General features: G+C 33.8%; 1 protein-coding gene across 5 annotated transcripts in view; it reads right to left on the minus strand.

The window, feature by feature from the left end:
• The window catches only part of LOC145296137 (alpha-(1,6)-fucosyltransferase-like), an 884509-nt gene that overhangs the window by 749034 nt on the left and 113478 nt on the right, over positions 1-21997 (minus strand). For 2 of the 5 annotated variants that reach the window (XM_080142298.1, XM_080142304.1), the window contains exon 3: positions 16203-16260. The exons of the other annotated variants lie outside the window; for them this stretch is intronic. The gene's annotated coding sequence lies outside the window, so the exon portion shown is untranslated. The remainder of the gene's footprint in view (positions 1-16202; positions 16261-21997) is intronic. 5 annotated transcript variants of the gene reach the window in all.

Genomic DNA, 21997 nt, shown 5'->3' on the forward strand with positions numbered 1-21997 from the left:
AACCCACCTCGTATAATCCGGTTCCGAATCAAATTGAAAAGCTTACTGGATTTGGAACTCGTGTTCAATCATTTGGAGAGAACGACCGTGGGGAAACGGTAAAGTTCCATTCTGTAAAATTACTGCACAGGGAATGCTGTACTTAGAGGTCCATACATATCTATGCAGAATTTCCAATGAAAAGTTATTTGTAAACAAATGGGCAGAGGGAGGGAAAGAGGATAAAGGGGGGGGCAGGCATGGTTGAAATTGGAAAGATGGCTTTTATTTTAACAATCGATCCTATTCTTTGTATGTAGGAGATTGCAAGCAAGTGGATGAGATTGGAAAAAGAATTGATAACGAATCGAAGGAGTCCATTTATTGGAAGGAAACATTTCTGAACAAAAAATAAAAACATTATCAAAAATAGAATAAATAAAAAGAAAATAATAAAGGATTTTAATAGATAACATTTTTTTTCAGAAAATTCCCTCAAAAGGAATTATAAAAAGTCATTGTAAATGCAATATATATATACTAAATGAAAGATGGGGAATAAAAGTTATATAAGTTTATAACATCATCAGAACAATAAGGAAATGTAAAATGGGAAAATTAAGAAAAAAAAGAAACCTTTTTAGGCCATGGAATTTTGAAGCTAAATTCTTCTCATCAGAAGAGATGAATAATACAAAATGCAACTCTAGATAAAAAAAAAAAAAACTAGATTAATAACATTTGTTTGCTCCTCTTAATAAGCTTTTCTTATTGTGATAAGTTTTACTTTGTTAAAGATATATTCTTTGATAACATATTGGTATATATATATATATATATATATATATATATATATATATATATATATATGTTTTGACAAAAACGTTCAGTTTATTTACTACTAGCAGGTAGACCCGACTTTGTACAGAATTTAATAAGGATTAACGAATGTTCTACCCCCTCCCATACTTTTATTGTCATCGATATTCTTCAATCAAACAGATTGATACACTGTTATAGTTGGGGATCCACCGTGTTCTACCAGGAGAAATCATCATATGCTACCCTGCAGTCTTAGTTCAAAATATATTGTAGCCTACGCTGCACTATAGAGAATCTAATGATTAATTGATTTATCAGTGTTGCTAATACTTATCAAACTAAAATTGAGACATCAGCGTTGCTAATACTTATCACATTAAAAACTGAGGCATCAGCGTTGCTAATACTTATCACATTAAAAACTGAGGCATCAGCGTTGCTAATACTTATCACATTAAAAACTGAGGCATCAGCGTTGCTAATACTTATCACATTAAAAACTGAGGCATCAGCGTTGCTAATACTTATCACATTAAAAACTGAGACATCAGCGTTGCTAATACTTATCACATTAAAAACTGAGACATCAGTGTTGCTAATACTTATCACATTAAAAACTGAGACATCAGTGTTGCTAATACTTATCACATTAAAAACTGAGGCATCAGTGTTGCTAATACTTATCACATTAAAAACTGAGGCATCAGTGTTGCTAATACTTATCACATTAAAAACTGAGACATCAGTGTTGCTAATACTTATCACATTAAAAACTGAGACATCAGTGTTGCTAATACTTATCACATTAAAAACTAAGACATCAGTGTTGCTAATACTTATCACATTAAAAACTGAGGCATCAGTGTTGCTAATACTTATCACATTAAAAACTGAGGCATCAGTGTTGCTAATACTTATCACATTAAAAACTGAGACATCAGTGTTGCTAATACTTATCACATTAAAAACTGAGGCATCAGTGTTGCTAATACTTATCACATTAAAAACTGAAGCATCAGTGTTGCTAATACTTATCACATTAAAAACTGAGACATCAGTGTTGCTAATACTTATCACATTAAAAACTGAGACATCAGTGTTGCTAATACTTATCACATTAAAAACTGAGACATCAGTGTTGCTAATACTTATCACATTAAAAACTAAGACATCAGTGTTGCTAATACTTATCACATTAAAAACTGAGGCATCAGTGTTGCTAATACTTATCACATTAAAAACTGAGGCATCAGTGTTGCTAATACTTATCACATTAAAAACTGAGACATCAGTGTTGCTAATACTTATCACATTAAAAACTGAGGCATCAGTGTTGCTAATACTTATCACATTAAAAACTGAAGCATCAGTGTTGCTAATACTTATCACATTAAAAACTGAGGCATCAGTGTTGCTAATACTTATCACATTAAAAACTGAGACATCAGTGTTGCTAATACTTATCACATTAAAAACTGAGACATCAGTGTTGATAATACTTATCACATTAAAAACTAAGACATCAGTGTTGCTAATACTTATCACATTAAAAACTGAGGCATCAGTGTTGCTAATACTTATCACATTAAAAACTGAGGCATCAGTGTTGCTAATACTTATCACATTAAAAACTGAGACATCAGTGTTGCTAATACTTATCACATTAAAAACTGAGACATCAGTGTTGCTAATACTTATCACATTAAAAACTTAGACATCAGTGTTGCTAATACTTATCACATTAAAAACTGAGACATCAGTGTTGCTAATACTTATCACATTAAAAACTGAAACATCAGTGTTGCTAATACTTATCACATTAAAAACTGAGACATCAGTGTTGCTAATACTTATCACATTAAAAACTGAGACATCAGTGTTGCTAATACTTATCACATTAAAAACTGAGACATCAGTGTTGCTAATACTTATCACATTAAAAACTAAGACATCAGTGTTGCTAATACTTATCACATTAAAAACTGAGACATCAGTGTTGCTAATACTTATCACATTAAAAACTGAGACATCAGTGTTGCTAATACTTATCACATTAAAAACTGAGACATCAGTGTTGCTAATACTTATCACATTAAAAACTGAGACATCAGTGTTGCTAATACTTATCACATTAAAAACTGAGACATCAGTGTTGCTAATACTTATCACATTAAAAACTGAGACATCAGTGTTGCTAATACTTATCACATTAAAAACTGAGACATCAGTGTTGCTAATACTTATCACATTAAAAACTGAGACATCAGTGTTGCTAATACTTATCACATTAAAAACTGAGACATCAGTGTTGCTAATACTTATCACATTAAAAACTGAGACATCAGTGTTGCTAATACTTATCACATTAAAAACTGAGACATCAGTGTTGCTAATACTTATCACATTAAAAACTGAGACATCAGTGTTGCTAATACTTATCACATTAAAAACTGAGACATCAGTGTTGCTAATACTTATCACATTAAAAACTGAGACATCAGTGTTGCTAATACTTATCACATTAAAAACTGAGACATCAGTGTTGCTAATACTTATCACATTAAAAACTGAGACATCAGTGTTGCTAATACTTATCACATTAAAAACTGAGACATCAGTGTTGCTAATACTTATCACATTAAAAACTGAGACATCAGTGTTGCTAATACTTATCACATTAAAAACTGAGACATCAGTGTTGCTAATACTTATCACATTAAAAACTGAGACATCAGTGTTGCTAATACTTATCACATTAAAAACTGAGACATCAGTGTTGCTAATACTTATCACATTAAAAACTGAGACATCAGTGTTGCTAATACTTATCACATTAAAAACTGAGACATCAGTGTTGCTAATACTTATCACATTAAAAACTGAGACATCAGTGTTGCTAATACTTATCACATTAAAAACTGAGACATCAGTGTTGCTAATACTTATCACATTAAAAACTGAGACATCAGTGTTGCTAATACTTATCAAACAGTAAGTTTAATATTTGAAAGATACTCTAATCTTTATGACTTATTCTAAATATCTCTGAAAAATACAGATGTTACTGAACTATGATTAATTATCATGCTTGTTGTAATTCGCGTTCATGGGTTAACAGTGGCAGAATTTTGTTCTTAATCATGTGGCGAAGCTCTTTGGGGTATACATATAGGTCAGGAACTTTAATGATCTTATATTGTAAATAATAATTTCTTAAGTAACATTTCCAACGTCATGAAAGGATAAAAAGAAAAATACGAAAACCACAATTAGTTTCATTATTTGAGAGAGTGACACAGAAAGAGGAGAAAGAAATGAGTGGAGAAAGAGAGAAGGAGAGGAAGAGAGAAGGAGATAGAGAATTAGTAGCCTTTCCTTGTATTGTATATAAAATGTCACGGTGACAACTTTTATGGTATAATAAAGATACTACCTTGAATTCTATTATCATGAAACTGGGAAATTAGATAAGAAATAGAGAAAACTCCAAAAGATTATTGAAGATTTGGCTAATTTGAGTTTACAAAGATTAGAGATTAAACCGTCGACAGATTGAATTGAATCCTTATAACATTTTAAATAAACATAATAAGTACGGAAATTTCTTTTAATATATATATATATATATATATATATATATATATATATATATATATATATATACACACACACACACACACACACTAGTGTTGGGACGATAAATCGGAATCAGAAAAATCAGAACTTTTGGGGGTATCGGAACCGGGAAAATTTGTGCCTATTTTCCGATGCCAAAAACGATTCTTTTAATATTTTTTATTTATTTTGTTTTCAAAAAATCTTTCACTGCCGGTAGTAATAATAAAATAAATAGTTATTGATTTTAGATTCCATTAAAACTAAAATATATAGATCACCCCACCCCACGAGTGTGGTTTTACGTTTGAGAAAATATACGCACATTTAAGATAGGTTTTACAGTAATCGGCACAAAATAACAATTTTATAGTTAAATATTTAGAGACTTATAAAGAATTAGAATCGGTAATTGTATCGGAATCGGAAATTTAGTGTGGAATCAGTAACTGTATTGGAATCAGGCAAAAATATTGGAATCGCCTCATCACTAATATATACAAATAAATATATGAAAATTATGGAAATAATATTCCAACATAATGGAAAGATGGAAAACGAACAAACTAAAATTATATGTCCATCAACGTTCCGTCTTTATTTTAAGATTTTCTCGGGGTGATTGATTTGGAGTACAATATTTGAAAACATTTGTTGTGTTTGCAATGTGAAATGAATGTTTTTGTTCTATTTCTGAATAAAAAAAACTATATTTCACTCACTCCATACACTATGATAAATGCTATACACACTTTAAATGCTAACGACTATTTTGTTTGTAAATAGAACAATTCACATTAAAAACGCAACAAATATATTTGGCGTTGTCCAGCCATCACTTCTTTCACCGGCCGCATTATTTGCCTTAGCCATCAAAGGACAACATACTTTATTGCCAAAGGTTTTCATCCGTTTTCTTCACATTTCCAAACCATCTCAATTTTCTATGCGCCAAGATAACTTAAGATAAAGGATGCCAAAATGTTCTCTCACATCATCCATGCATCTCTTGTACATTTTTGAAGAGCAGATCCATCTTCCCATGACGTTGTCGTTTCTCACAAGTCTGTTTGTATCATAAGCAATAACAGCCCAAGTTTTGGTAGCATGAAGTATGACTCCTCGAACACCAGTAACAAAGACCTATCTATGGGATTTCAGGGATATGGTTTTGTTCATCAGAATGGGAAAGAGCTCTCTGAACTTTTTCCCTGCGAATTGTTTCCTGGTTGTGATAACATCTGTATACCCGCCATGGTTGCCTACCATGTTTCCTAGATAGCAAAAGCTGTAGGTTAATTAATTAGTTAATTAATAACCTTTGATGGTTAATTATGAATTAAATTAAAAAAAAAATACCTTGCTTGTTTCAAATAAACTTTATATTGGAAGTCATATCAACGGTTAACAAAAGATAAATCAATTAACAACGTAACATGTTTTAGTTTTACACACACAGACGGAGAAGAAAGATACGCCTGGTTTTATTTATATGATCGGACACGAAGAGAATGATTACATGTAAACACTAGTTTTTATATAAACAAACAAAGGAGATATAACTTCAAGTTATTCAAACATTATTATTAAGTTACTTAAATGACACATCACCTAAACCCAAACAAGGGTGGCAACTCTTCACATACGGTTCAAGGGACAAAACTGTTATAATCTTTACAGCATTAAAAACCCAAATAAAACTGACAAATTTCCAATAAAAAGTGGAGACCACTTCCAAAAGTATGTCACCAATTGCAAAGTTGGTTTCATCAAGGGAAGATGTAGGTTTACTCCTATCCATTTATTTCTTTAAGTATGGTGAAATGCTAGATTCTTGACAGCACCTGTTTCATGCAATTATCTATATATTAATGCAATAGCGTTTGTTTTATATTGTGTGTCACACTTACATCTTTTTTCTTCCGAGTGACTGTCGTTTGATTGTTATGCCATTCTATTCCTTATCATAAATAATTTTACCAAGAATTCTTCATAAGTTTTGGTTTCGGTTTTGACTATAGCTGATGCACCCAAGTCATATGGATATATTTTTGAAATCACAACTTTACAATATATAAGAATTGATAGAAAATTGACTCTATAATAATGTATAAGAAATCTGCATAAATCAAAATATCATATTTAAGTATCTTTTATGATTGGCCTCCGCCAGGCGTCCCTGCTAGCTTGGGTAAATACTTTTGCAGTTTTAACAAAAGAGCTATAATAATATCAGGGCGTCTCTATACTGAACATCACAGAATGTCAACATCAATATATTACGTATGAAAGAATCTGCTGTAGTATTTCCACAGGTCCCGCTAGTTTAATATTGAACGATTTGAAGAAATGAATTGAATTCTGACATGTGCAGAGAAAAGTAAAAATATGTTGGCAAGTTAAAACCATACAATAGCCAATCTTGAGTGCTATCTTCACAAAATTTTGAGGAATGTAACCTCCAGCCTTCTTCAGGTGCATCTTGTTGAACTCAGGAATCTGCACAAAATTTTGAACAACCTTTTTATCAAATCATGGCTGAGGGAACAAGAACATGCTACTCCTATGGATTAATTAAGGGTTTCCATTCAAAATTCTTGCCCAGATTCCCGAGTTTGACAAGATTCTGATACTGAATCTGATATCCACAAAAAGTTTCGATTTTTCAGATTCTCTATTCCGATTAATCGTCCCCACACTAAAATATAGGTTTGAAAATGGTGTTAGAAAAGAAAAAGAATTGTATATTATGTTCCATCAAATTTCTATCCTCTACTAATCTATCCTTACTATCAATCCTTATTATCCGTGCATCGAAAGGATATCATAATGCATAGTTCAATGCATACAAAGGTCCATGCTAAATTTCAACCGGATCAGCCCAGTAGTTTCCAATAAAGTGGCACCGACGGACAGACAGATAAAAAAGAAATATAATCGACATACCTAGAAAAGTGAAATTGTGTGTGTGTGTACATTTCCCTACCAAACTACTCTGTCAATTTTCAGTCTATAGACTCGAGATTTGACATAAGGGGCATTAAGATTTGGGAAAATCTTTTTAATTGGTTTTTGGCCAAAAATTGGGCTGTCAAGGGGTCAAAGTTCAACGATTTGACCTTCAAAAACTATCAAACTCATCCGCCAATTTTGGATTTCAACACTTGAAATTTTAGATGTAGGTTACTTGGACATGGATCAAACGTTTTAATTTGATTTGAGCCCAAAACAATAAATATTAAGGGGTTAAAATTAAAAATTTTTACCTCTGCGGTCTACCAAACTACTCAGCCAATTTTTAGTCTAAACATTTGAAATTTTACATAAAGGGTATTCAGACATGCAGCAAGCTTTTTAATCAGTTTTTTGGGCGAAAATTTTGCTGCCAAGAGGTCAAAGTTGAAAGAGGTGACCTTTGCAGACTGTACCAAACTTCGCTGCCAATTTTGGGTCTAAATACTTGAAATTTTAGATGTGGATTTTTTTTTTTTTTTTTTTTTTTACACAGTGATCACCACTTATCAAGGCCCGGAGGCCACTCAGGGATAAGGGTTATTGCAAGTACATTACGTTAGTGTGGAGATTTGATGAAGTGTTTACTTAAGGGGGCGGTTCATTAGGAATTTGTTAACATTGGACTTGAACACATCCAAGTTGTAGTCCGGTGGGAAGCAGGCAGATGGAACAGAGTTCCACAGGCGTGCAGTTCTAAGAAAGAAGCTTTGTTCATGGAATCCACGTTTTGATCTAGGCACAGATAAAGAGTGGGGGAAATTTTTCACAGTGGATTCAGCTAGACGGGTGTTTTTCGTGAAAGATTGGCGAGGGGGGACCAGAGATTGGAGTTCAGATGAGCACCTGTCATGGAAATAACGATAAAACAAGGATAGGCTCGCAACGTCTCTTCTGTGGGAGAGAGGTTGCAGGGTAGAGAAAAGGGCATCCCCCACTAAGCCACGAAGTCTATTTTGTACTCTGTCAAGGCAGGATAGGCTGTTTTTTGCAGCTCCTGCCCAGATATGGCAACAGTATTCCATCCTTGGACGTACTTGGCTTTTATATAGATAGAGAATTGCATCAGTAGTGAGATATCTTCTGGAGCGGTAGAAGGATCCCACCATCTTTCCAGCGACCTTGGCAACAGACTTGATGTACGTGTTCCATTTCAGATCAGGAGTAAAGGTCAAGCCCAGAAGCTTGTCAAAACATGGGGCCTCACTCAGACGAGAGCCATCCATCACAATTGATGCCAGATGGGGATCAGAGCGTTGATGACGGAAAGATAGGAGTTTGGTTTTGGATGCATTAAAAGGTAACCAGCCACATCTTCCCCCACTGAACCACGCGCTCGAGATCAGAGGAGAGAGAATCAGAGAGAACTTTGTCATTTACAGCCTTTGATGTGTTGCCGTAGATGGTCGTGTCATCAGCATAGATGTCAACGAATGATTTAAGTATGTGTTTAGGGAGGTCATTGATGTAGATCAGGAAGAGAGTTGGGCCTAGGATTGACCCCTGAGGGACTCCAGCATTTATATTGCAGGCCTCCGATTTTTGTCCATCTACCACTACTCTTATGAGCCTATCGGAGAGAAATGATTTAATGATTGAGAAAACATTTCCAGTTATACCGTAGCTGGAAATCTTGTGAAGTAGACCCTTATGCCATACCTTGTCGAAGGCCTTCGATATGTCAAGCGCAATTGCCCTAGAAAGGAAGCCTTTGTCAAGAGATTCACTAATCCTGTGGGATATAACCGTCAGCACATCCGCGGTAGATCTTGCAGAGCGGAAACCATATTGTGTGTCACTAAGAAGGTTATTCCTGCTGAGGTGGTTGACTATTTCTCTATTTAATATGGATTCCAGCAACTTACTCATAACACACAGGAGACTTATTGGTCTGTACTGAGAGGGAGATGACTTATCACCTGAATTCTTAAATACAGGGCAAACTGATGAGGTCTTCCAGGGAGTCGGAAAGCACTTCTCCTTAAGGCAGCGCTTAAACAGTTTCTTAAGTATGGGAGCAAGTTCTGGTTGAAGCTTTTTTAACACTATAATTGGGATGCCATCAGGGCCAGTTGCTTTACTGGAATCTAGGTTCTTGATTAGCTTGGCGACCTCATGCACGGATATTTGTATGTTACCTAGCTTGTTCTGTGTTATAGGAGGAAATATGGGGAGTTGATGGCCATCGTCGCATGGGGCAGAATTAGCTGTAAAGTTCTTTGCAAATAGTTTGGCCTTATCTGATGCTGACGAGATGACCTCTGGTCCATTGATAATGGTTGGGATAGAACGCACACTTCTGTTCAGGATCCTATTTGTTATTTGCCAAAACTGGTGGGAACCAAGCCGCTGATCAGCTACCTTGGATTTAACAGACTGGGCATATAGCTCTCTTGCATTTTTTATTATTCTTTTACAGTGGTTGCTGGCAGTCCTGAAAGCAGCTTTAGTCTCAGTGCATCTATTACGTTGGTAGCTATGGAAAAAGTGATTTCTGTGCGCGATAGCAGCAGCACATTCTGGGGAGAACCATGGCTGGCTGTTAGGTTTTTGTTGGAATTTTTTAGATGGTATGAATTGGTCTATGCCTACAATTAACCATTCGGTCAGATCTGATACTATAGAGGACACTTCCTTTTTAAACATGGAGTGCAGAGGTAAATCAGATATTTATGTACGGAAGCTAGCTGGATTCCCTGGACACGAGTCAAACTTTTTAACACACACACACACACATATATATGTACATAAAATTATGAACAGTACATAGGGTCCAAGCAAAGCCGGGTTGAACTGCTAGTATACTTACAAAGCAAAGTAACTTAAAGTATATTTAAAAGTTAGTTCACTTGAAAAATGAACTGTTATGAAATCGCGACATAACTGCAGTATTGAAGAAACAAAATTATAAAAAGATAAAAATATTATGAAGTTTCGTTCACTTTTTTTTCATATTAGATCACCATATTGCATACCGCTGCGCTGATACCACACAATCGCCAACAATAGAAGAATGCGAAGAAGTCTCAAAGAGAGCAGCCGTCATTTTTTTTGTTTTTTTTTCCTTTAATGGAAGATGCGCGGAGATCATAGTGAGAAAAAAATGAAAATGATTCTCATCTCGCATCTGTGAATAGAGAAAGGAGGCAGGCGTTTATCCGTTCTCGGCAGGGAGGAGTCGTCAGAAGGCGGGAGGGCTTGTCAGGTCATAATAGAAGAAATGTTTGGATATTAAAGCTGCATCTAACGCGACAGGTTCCTAAACCCATTGTCAGCGCACAAACAAACAAGATGTTCCAAGAAGTAATTTGCAACGATAATAAGATTTACGCTAACAAAGATAAGTGAGACTAATGTCAGGAGCGAAAAAGTTTCAAAAATATTTAACGCATAGGAAAATAAAAAAAAACATTATGTACGTGCAAAATCAATGGACGATGCTCAAAACGTATAAACATTTGGACACCATCCCTTTACTTAAAAATTCATTAAAAATCAGGAAATTAACCAATTTTAATGAAATTTCCAGTATTTATAAAATAATGATCACAGAATGTAATGAATCCATTATTTTTAATTGAATGTTAATGGAAATGTATTATTTTGTTTAAACAAAAAAACACATTTACTAAAGATAGTTTTCAGTAGTAAAAAAAAAGGAAAATTTATTTCGGCTTTTTTTTATGAAAATAAAGTATCGTAAATTGTAAAAATAAAAATAGAAAAAATGTTTGAAATTATAATTGCAAAAACTATTTCTACTTTTTTTATTTTTAGATTACATGCTTTGTATGATTTTTATATGTAAGATTCTAATATTTTCTTTGCTTGAACGAACGTGAAACTTTGGGCATAACATGATTTTTATATAATCTTGAAAAATAAAATAACTTAATATAAGGAACTAACAGAAAGATGTATTACAACAAAATACCTGAAAAGCAGATGTAAGAGATATTCAAAATTCATAAGAAAATTTAAGAGATATTCTGACGTCATTAGAACACAAATTTATTCGGCAAATACTACAGGAGATCGTTAGTGGTAGTCCTAGAAGATCCAAGGAGTGTATTTTTTTATTACATTTTCACCCCAAACAAGGCACATTGCCACTTTGTTGTAGGGGGCTACTATCAGGGACATAGGCATCAGGAGTACTGTGTAGGGAGTTGAGCAGCAAGTTGTCAGTTCATGTTACACTTGAACTTCTGCATGTCAGTACAGTTGGGGAAGCAGGGACCCGGAAGGGAATTCTAAAGTCTAGCTGTTCTGGGGAAGAAACTACTACAGTAGAAGGCTCTCTTACATCTAGGGATCTCTACTATGAAGGGGTGGGATTTAGCTGCTTGTCGGGTTTTTCGGGGGTATTTACGTCGTGGGGGCACAAGTGCTTGCAGTTCGTCAGAGCATTCACCATTAAAGTACTTGTAGAACAGGAAGAGCGATGCAACGTTTCGTCGATGGGACAGAGGCTGAAGTTTAGATGACAGTTCAGGACCTATCAGATTGGTGACTCTCTTTTGAACCTTATCTAGGAGCGAGAGACTAGTGGCAGATGCACCAGCCCAAATATGACAACAATACCCCATACATGGGCGAATGGTGGTCTTATAGAAGTACAGGATACTTTCGGGCGTTAGTATCTTTCTAGCACGGTAGAGAGAACCCACCTTCCTCGCAGCGGTCCTGGCGATACTCTCAATGTAATTGTTCCAACTCATTTTTCTTGTGAGCGTTAGGCCGAGGAGTTTAAAAGATGTACTTTCAGATAAAGAGTTATTGGCCATTGCTATTGGTGGTAGAGAAGGTTTCTTGTAATTATTGAAGGAAACTAGTTTAGTCTTGGCAGCATTGAACGTGACCATCCATTTATGTCCCCATTCCACTACAGATCGGAGGTCATCTTCTAGTGTTTCTACCGTTTCTTTAGATATGTGTTCATTTGTTTTCCTGTCCTGAATTGCAAAAGAAAACATCAAGAACAATTTAAAATGTGGTCTGTAAATACAAGTCTTATGTGATGAGTGGACATTTTGCATCCAAAAAAATTAGAGTTAATAGGATCAAAGAATGCAAAAATGATGGTACATCCTCATCATCATATCACAAGATTATTACGTAGTTGAGAAAAACGTTGATGAGCATCCTCATCAACGTTTTTCTCAACTGGAACAAATACATTGAAGACATTGCAAAGAATTTGGGTTTCCTCTATCGAGCTAGAAAACTATTCATACCTAAGAGTATCCTGTGCCTCTACCACTTGTCTCTCCCTCTTGGACAGAATTAAAAAAAAAGGGTTTTCAATCTAATATATCCCACTTTGTCAACTAAACCCCAACCCCTGTCCCATCGCCACAATGTTGTATCCCTGTATCTGTTTTACAAATATTTTAATGGAATGTGTTCTGATGAACTCATTGCCCTTGTGCCCCCTCGACGTAAATATCCTCGACAAACCTGCTTAGCAACGTTGATGAGCATCCTCATCATATTTAATCTTGAAAAGTTATCGTAGTTATGTTAACCTGAATTTTTTATGCATTCAATGCACAATCATCTTTTAATCTGTTCATTGCCTTCGTCTGAATTCGATGCTTGATTTCGACACTGGTTGTGGCGTCAATCATGTGATCGCAGTCACTGTTGTAACTAGCATTGGGACAATTAATCAAAATCGAGAATCGGAAAAATCGGAATGTTTGAAGGAATCGGCATCAGAAAAATTGTATCAATTTTCCGATGCCAAAACGATTCTTTTAAGTGTCTTCTTTATTTGATTTTGTTTAAACCAGAATCTTCCATTGCTGGTAATAATGATAAAATAATAAATATTTATTGATTTTAAACCACCAGTCCAGCTAAAATCGGTAGATCGTCCTCCATAAGTATATGTTTACGCTCAGGAAAATATTTGCACATTTAACGTGTTTTTACGGTAATCAGAAAGAATACAACTATACAGTTAAATATTTAGAGATTTATAAAGAATCAGAATCGGGAATTTAGTACGGAATCGGTAATTGTATCAGAATCACGAAAAATATTCGAATCGTACCATCACTAGTTGTAACAAAAAGGATTTTCTTTCCAAACAAAATTAAAACTCAAGTTTTAAACAAACAACAATGTTTTAGTCTGACAAGTCACACTAATACTTAATTTCTTCAATCAGACGACAGATTTGCAAATCAGGATAAACCTATCTTTCAACTGAACATAAACAGGCCATCAACTTTGGACCTAACAGCTCATCCATCTCTGAGACACACAGAAACCCAATTGACCTCCTATGCCTGCCTTGTTGATATATATATAGAGAGAGATATTGATCTCACTTTCGATGGCCTGCACAGACAACATATTCAAACACTGATACTTGATTTTCCTATTGAACCACAGACTTTGAAAAAAATTTTTTAAAAGAAACTTCATATTGTTGCAAAGCTTTTCATTTGGGGATTTTTATTTTTTCACCTCTTCTGATATGGGTATTCCTCTCTATATATATCTCATACATACATACACACACACACACACACACATATATATATATCATTAGTTATCATTTGGAAACTAGTAGATATATTTAATTTATATGCATGACTTTTTTTTATTAATTTATATATATATTAAAAAAAAAAAAATAGTAATAATTTTTTAATACCTACAGACATATATATATATATATATATATATATATATATATATAACTACTTCATTTATTCACATAAATTTAATATACGAAAGTATAGATTTATGCGTAAACTTTAAGTATTTACTTCAAAAGTGCTCAATACGCAGGTAGAGCTAGTTAGTAATTTATAAAATATATATGGCGATTAAGCTACACTGAATATTCTGCGTTTCATCCAACTATAGGATTCGTCAGGCTTATGCACAGTGTAGCTTAATCGCCATATATATTTTATAAATTACTATATATATATATATATATATATATATTTGGATATTGATCTCGCTTACAAAAAGGGATTTTGTTTCCAAACAAAATGAAAACTCAAATTTAAAACAACGTTTTAGTTCATACAGTTTAGCATCTAAAACATGATGATGATATCAGAATTTTTTTAAGATTTAATGTTAACATTTGATTTTACAATTAAAATCGAATTCTTATTGATTTTTAGTCAATAAATTGATTTTAAAGAGAATTTTTGTTTATTCTCATCCATTTTATAATATTAAAAAAAATCAATTGGATTAAAGCTATAAATATAAATATACCTGGAATAGTACCCGTCCCAGGACGGGTAAAACTAATTCCCTGAACAATTTTGCACCACTTGTATGTACCTTTACAATGATTAAAATTAAGACATTATGATGTGAACTTGCATTTGTGTGCGTTCACTGCAGAGGTTTTAATCGTGTTTGTCCGAATTTGGCGCTTGATTTCAACACTGGCCAAAGCGTCAATCATGTGGTCACAATCACCACTATATAAAAAAAAATAGGATTTTCTTTCCAAACAAAACTGAAATTTAAAGTAAGCAACAATGTTTTACCTTTGTTAAATAATGAGAGACAGGCAATGCAGAAACATGCAAAAATATGAATTGAAGTAATAAAATTCCCAGGCAATGCCGAACTACCTGAGAAAGATTCCTGAATTTTTGAGATGAGGATTGGTTATTCGTATTTGGGTTCATAGGACTACTGTTCTCATCTTGAGTGTGATTTTCACAACGTTTCGGTCGATGTAACATCCTACCTTCTTCAAGTGTACCTTCTCGAACTCGGAAATTTGGACGGAATTTGGCCAGTCATGGCTGACGGAACAAAAGCATGCTACCCCCATGAAGTAAATAAAGGGTTCCACTCAAAATTCTGCCCAAGTTCCCGAGTTCAATAAGATACACCTGGAGAATATCGGAGGTTACATCAACGGCAACGTTGTGAAAAATCACACTCAAGATGAGAACAGTAGTCCGATGAATTCAAATTACCTGAGAGAGCAAGTGAATAACAAAAGACGACCTGATTTTTAAACGATGACACATGAAGCAAATGTAAATGGTACACAAAGGAATAAAACAACATGAAAAATGAAGCATGCAAACAAATATAAATATAGACCAGTTGAAGAAAAAACGCAGTCACAACCAAAGAGCAAGATGTATTGACTGCATTCTGTCTGCTATCCCTTCTCTCTTCGCTCCATGTCCATTTATCAAATAAAAAGCGACTGTTTTTATAAACAAGAAACTGTCATTTATTTGATAAACACAGCAATACTTCAGATGTGATTTGGTGTCATTGATACAATAGAAAGAAAAAACAAAGGCGTGTCAAACAAATATACACCCGCATGTAACATTTTGAGAGGTTCAAAATGACACTCGTTTTTGGGGTTCTTTTTTTTTTTTGCAAATCAGGATAAACCGATCTTCCAACTGAATACAAACGATCCATCAGCTTCAGGCCTAAAGGGTCTTCTGTCTTTAAGACACACAGAAACTCAACTGATCCCCTCTGCCCGTCTTGTTGAAATATATATATATATATTGGTCGCATTTAAGGTGGACTTCACAACCAGTGTATTGAAAAGTTAATGGCTGTTTTATGATTGGACATAAAAATCTACAGATTAAATTTGATAATGATACCAAAAATTGACGCTTTTTTTTTTGTTTGTTTTTGGCCATTACTGATCATGCATCACTTTTTTGTTTTTGAAGGGGAGTCAGAGTTAAGCAATTTTCAATGACTCCAACCATTAAAATAATAAATGTGTTCTGAATCAACATTACCTGAGATGAAAAACGGCAACACTCAAAATACATCCGACTCTAAATTAACTTTTCTTACCTGCAAAAAAAATGAAAAAATATATAAAAACTCAAAAATATTGTCACATTTTTCATCTGATTTTTATCAGAATTTTTTTAGATTTAATGTTAAAATTGGATTCTACAAATAAAATAAAATTCTTATTGATTTTTAGTCAATAAATTGATTTGAAAATGCTTCTGTTTATTCTCATACATTTTATGATATTTATATAAAAAAAAAATTGGATTAAAAATATAAATATAAATAGAATAGTACCCGTCCCAGGACGGGTAAAACTAATTCCCTGAAAAATTTTGCACCACTTGTATGTACCTTTACAATGATTAAAATGAAGATATTATGATGGGGACTTGCATTCGTGTGCGTTCACTGCAGAGGTTTTGATCATGTTCGTCCGAATTTGGTGCTTGATTTCGAGACTGGCCGAAGCATCAATTATGTGGTCACAATCACCGCTATAAGGATTTTCTTTCCAAACAAAATTAAAACTCAAGTTTTAAACAAACAACACTGTTTTAGTCTGACAAGTCACACTAATACTTGATTTCTTCAACCGAACGACAGATTTGCAAATCAGGATAAACCTATCTTTCAACTGAACATAAACAGGCCATCAACAACCTAACAGCTCATCCATCTCTGAGACACACAGAAACTCAATTGACCTCCTATGCCCGTCTTGTTGAAATATATATAGATATTGATCTCGCTTAGGGTAGACTACACAGACAGCCTATACAAACATTAATGGCTGTTTTATCACTGGACATAAAACCTAATAATCAAATTTGATAATGACACAAAAAATTGATACTTTTTTTTGTGTTTCGGTCATTACTGGTCATGTATCAAATAGATTTTCTTTGCAAACGATATCACAAATAAAAACAAACTCATTTTGAGGTTACAATGACACCTGGTTTCTTCACCAAATGTTAAATTTGCAAAATGGACAAACATCTCTTCCAACCAAACACAAAAAAAGTTTTCAGTTTAGTGTTCTGTTTCTCAGACCGACCAAGACCCAACTGATCTCCTCTGCTCGTCCTGCTGGAACATATACATACATATTGAACATAACTTTTGTAAAGTCTCAAGTGGTGCACGCTAACAGCATTCAATCTTGTGTCCAAGAAGCCTTGTTGTTTCAAGGAGCCAGCCGATTTCTTAGATGCTCGCTATTCTCAAAGCTAAATATTTTTACCACTGCCGGCCTGCTGTCCATCACAAGCATCTATGCATCGCATTAACCATGTAGCAATGCCCATGTTTACAGTTAGAGTAAGGTCAAATCTGAACACAGAACACAATCTGAACACAGAACACTTGATGTAAACGATTCATACATCACATGAAAGCCTTTATCAAAACTGAAGGCGACTTTAATGAATAAAATTACAAAAAATATATCTTCAAAACAACTTGTTAAAGTGCAACATTTTACTAATGTCTTCAACTTGATTTTTTTTGTGAAAGATTACTTAAAAATTCTATAGTAATCCTAATATATTAACGAATTGACCTTTTCTTTCAGATTGGACTATTTTCTTTTTACAACATACAATATCATGTGCATTAAGCTGGGCTATTGCTCTCATTTTGAGCATCATTTTCACAACATTTTGCTCGATGTAACCTTCGGCCTTCTTCTTCAGTGAAACTCTCTATTATGTACTTTGAATATTCTCCATCTATGTACCTAGACTCAGGAGGAATAATCATGGAAAGAGCTTGTTTTCAACGGATCAAGTCATGGAACTCAATACAGTAGGACTGCTTCCTTACTTATTAAAATTTGTCATAATAGAATCTATACAAAATTTCAGCTGGATCAGTACAGTAGTTTCCGAGAAAAAAATGGGACAGAAAGACAGACAGACAGAAAGAGAAATATATTATAGATAGTTAAACAAGCAACTTAAAGTATATTTAAAAGTTAGTTCACTTTAAAAGTAAATTAAATGATTTTTGTTATTGTGAAACCACGACATAACTGTTCTATTGAAGAAACAAAATTATATATTATGAAGTTTCGTTTATTGAGGAAAAATATTTAAGCGATATCTAAGAAGAATATATGTTATTTAATTGGAATTCATTATTGAGATGAGTATCATTTATTATTTTTTATTTACTGTGGACTATTATCCTCGCAGTGGATAGAAACGTTGAATCTCTATGTTTCCAGGTGAGAACTGTCTGAAGATAGCAGTTTCAATATTACCCAAAGCCGGCCAGAGTCTTACTTGGCCAAAAACGAAACGACAATTATGGATGGCAGTAATTAATGAGAATTCATTTAGGAGATTCGGAGTTCCTATCCTGTTGCAGTTACCATCTGATGAAGGCCAGAGAAATAGTTGGTTGAAACGTCGTGAAACAACACCTAAAACAGATGAGGATAATAGTCCGCAATAAATAAATTAATAAATAAGAATTTCAATATATTCATACGTTTTTTCACAGTTGGTTTGCGGTATCTATTTATACACAAGAATATAAGTTTTCTTTCCAGCTTCAGAAAAACGGTGTAATAATGCAGCCATCACCGTTTATGCAAGAAATGATCAACTGAAATGATTTTGGCAGTGGATGAGAATCAAAACAGATTTTTGGACAGCTACCCAAAAATTAAAGAACATGGATGCCAAGGCAAATTAACTCTGCCTCTCATTAAATAAGAAAGACATCTTTCTTTTTTTCTTTTTCGTTTGCTGATTATTCTTCATGGAATCCTAACTTATGCTGCGGCGAAAGTTACATTACCGTATGTAAAAAAAAAAATGGTGTTAAAAGCGGAAAATTCACCGTCAGGTCAGATTAAGAAAATGGAATCTTCCATTCAAAGTCAAGTTAGAGGTTAGAACTATAAGGTACCTTCAATATGTTTCCAGACTTTTTTTTTTGTACAGGCATTTAAAATTGTTGCAGACTCTTGAAAACTCAGTATTTTATTACTATACATCTTATGAAATGACTGACCAATTTTTATGATTTCAGGTTTAAATGAACAGCTGCAGCAGGAATTGGAATACATCCTACTAAAGCATGGTTGTCTAAGCTGTTGAATTTCAAAAATGCAATCTGGACGTGAGGACAATTTAGAAGAACGATATGCAATAAAATTCTGTTTGACACTTGGAAAAAAAAAATGCCGCACAAACTTATGTAGTACTTCAGATTGCTTTTCGGCCATCTTGCATGAATTGATCATCAGTTTTTGAGTGGCATAAGAGATTCAAGGAAAGCAGGGAGTCAGTGAGAGGTGATAAGAGGTGTGGGAAGAGTAAGGAATTCAGAAACCAGACTTTATTAATCAAATAAACAATTTCATGGATAAGGACCGTTGTGTGTCTACAGAGACAACAAGTGCACAGTTTGATGTAAGCGTGGAAACTGTACATACAATTATTTACAAGGAACTGAAGATGCAGAAAATTTGCGCAAAGTTTGTCTCAAGGGTGCTCCATCCTTGTCACAGACTATTAGACCAAGATGAGCCTCAAAACAGTTCCTCACCCTCCCTATCCTCCAAACTTTGCTCCCTATGACTTTTGTTTATTCCCTAAGCTCAAGGAAAACCTTAGAGGCTGTCATTATGAGACAATTGAGGAGATGAAAAAAGCTATGATGAGGGGCATTGACATGTTCACACAAGGGGACTTCCATGGGGCTTTCCAGAAGTTGTTGAAACGGTACAACAAGTGCATTGCAGCCAGAGGAGATTACTTTGAAGGGGACCAGAGTTTCATATGTGTATTATCGACAAAAATGTCTATATGAAAAAATCTGGAAACTTATTCAAGGCACTTCGTAAGTATAAAGGAAATTCCATCAAAGCAAGAATTCAAGGTGTAACGAACTAAGTATTATGTTATCTGACTAATGCACAGTTTAAGCTTGATAGAAATTAATAAGGATTAGTGATTAATCTGTTATGTAGCGTTTACGCTGATAAGTGTCGATTTGATTATACAATTGTACAATTACAAAATTCAGACGAAAGACCGAATACGGTCCCAAACCAACTTCAATGCAAAAAAAACAAAAAATTAGACACATGTTGGTTGATACCAGTTTACCTTAACCTTCGTACACATATCATCTCTCAGAATAGATAATTGTATCGGAATCGGGAAAAATTTTGGAATCGTCCCATCACTAATTTGCATATAAGGGGAATAGCTCTTTAAAGAAGGACAAACTGAGGATGTCATACAATTGAGCGTTTAACAAATGAGAGAAAACGTCAGAGTTGATCTTGTGAATTACGGCTTATGTGAAAAGGACACCTGTCAGTTTTTCTTCAGAGATTACAGAAATTTGTTGGTGCGAATTACGGCGTTAGTGAACAGGAGTTCTATCAGGGTTTTTTTTTTGTTTGTTTTTTTTTTTCCTCGAGATTACATCGAGCGAACGAAGTATGGAATATGGACCTCAACCGACTTCAATGCGAAAAAAACAAAACATATGGACATATTTCAATCGACACTGGTTTATCTTGACCTTCGCACACACATCACCCCTAAACAATAAGAGTGCGTTTATATATATATATATATATATATATATATATATATATATATATATATATATATATATATATATATTAGTGGAAATGGTAATTAATAAAAACTGAAGAAAGTGCTCAATACCGTTGTAGAGCAGATATGCGTTTTATTTTTTATTACCGTATCTTTCTGTTAAGTTACCTTATTGTTTCAGCTACGTGGCCGTTTTTTTTTGCCGTCTGTAGCTTCCCCAGACTTTTACAGAACGGCCAGAAAAACGGCCACGTAGCTGAAACAATAATGTAACTTAACAGAAAAATACGGTAATAAAAAATAAAACGTATATATATATATATATATATATATATATATATATATATATATATATATATATATATAGAGAGAGAGAGAGAGAGAGAGAGAGAGAGAGAGAGATTTAATTAAGTTTGACTTGATATTTTTATTAAAAATAATAAAAACGACTTATATTATTTATTCGCGACGAAGATTGATTTTTATGTAGAATGCGTTTATATATTTAGAAAACGTTTTCATTTTCGTGATACCATCTCTGCACAACATCTATTTATTAAACTTTTGAAAATAGATATGAATCTTGGTCGCGAATAAATAATATAACTCCTTTTTTTTTGTATTATTATTTTTAATAAAAATATAAATTCACGAAAATCTGTTTGAAAATATTTAAATAAATAAAACCAATATATCTCTTCTTTATTAAATAATATGACAATAGATATATTTTGGAAACAATGAATATTATCTTTCCTCTGACAGTAAAAAATATTGTCGGTTTAATATTTTCTTTAAAATAAATAAAACGCATCTCAATTTAAGGAATCCATTTTTTACATTTTGCATTGCATCTTAAGTGAAAAGAAGGGGATGGGTGATAACGTACGTATGAATATGAAATTACCTTAGCATTTTACTATATACAACGTAATAGATGAGGAACACTATGAGAGTGCTATTATCGATAAATGGAAGTCCAAGCTATATATATATATATATATATATATATATATATATATATACATACACTAGCATTTCAGCCCAGCCCGGGTGTTTGGAAGAGTGTGTTGAGCAAAAAAAAAAAAAAAAAAAAAAAAAGTAGTAGTAGGAAGGCAGGCTCGAACCCGTATGGCAAAGGAGGAAAAAAAAACGGGAAAAAAACCTGACGCCTTTGCTGTTACGACCACTGCCAAACTGGAAGTGAT

Source organism: Euprymna scolopes, chromosome 16 (genome assembly GCF_053919585.1).
Source record: "Euprymna scolopes isolate OS-2025 chromosome 16, ASM5391958v1, whole genome shotgun sequence".
In the NCBI taxonomy this organism is placed as follows: domain Eukaryota; kingdom Metazoa; phylum Mollusca; class Cephalopoda; order Sepiida; family Sepiolidae; genus Euprymna; species Euprymna scolopes.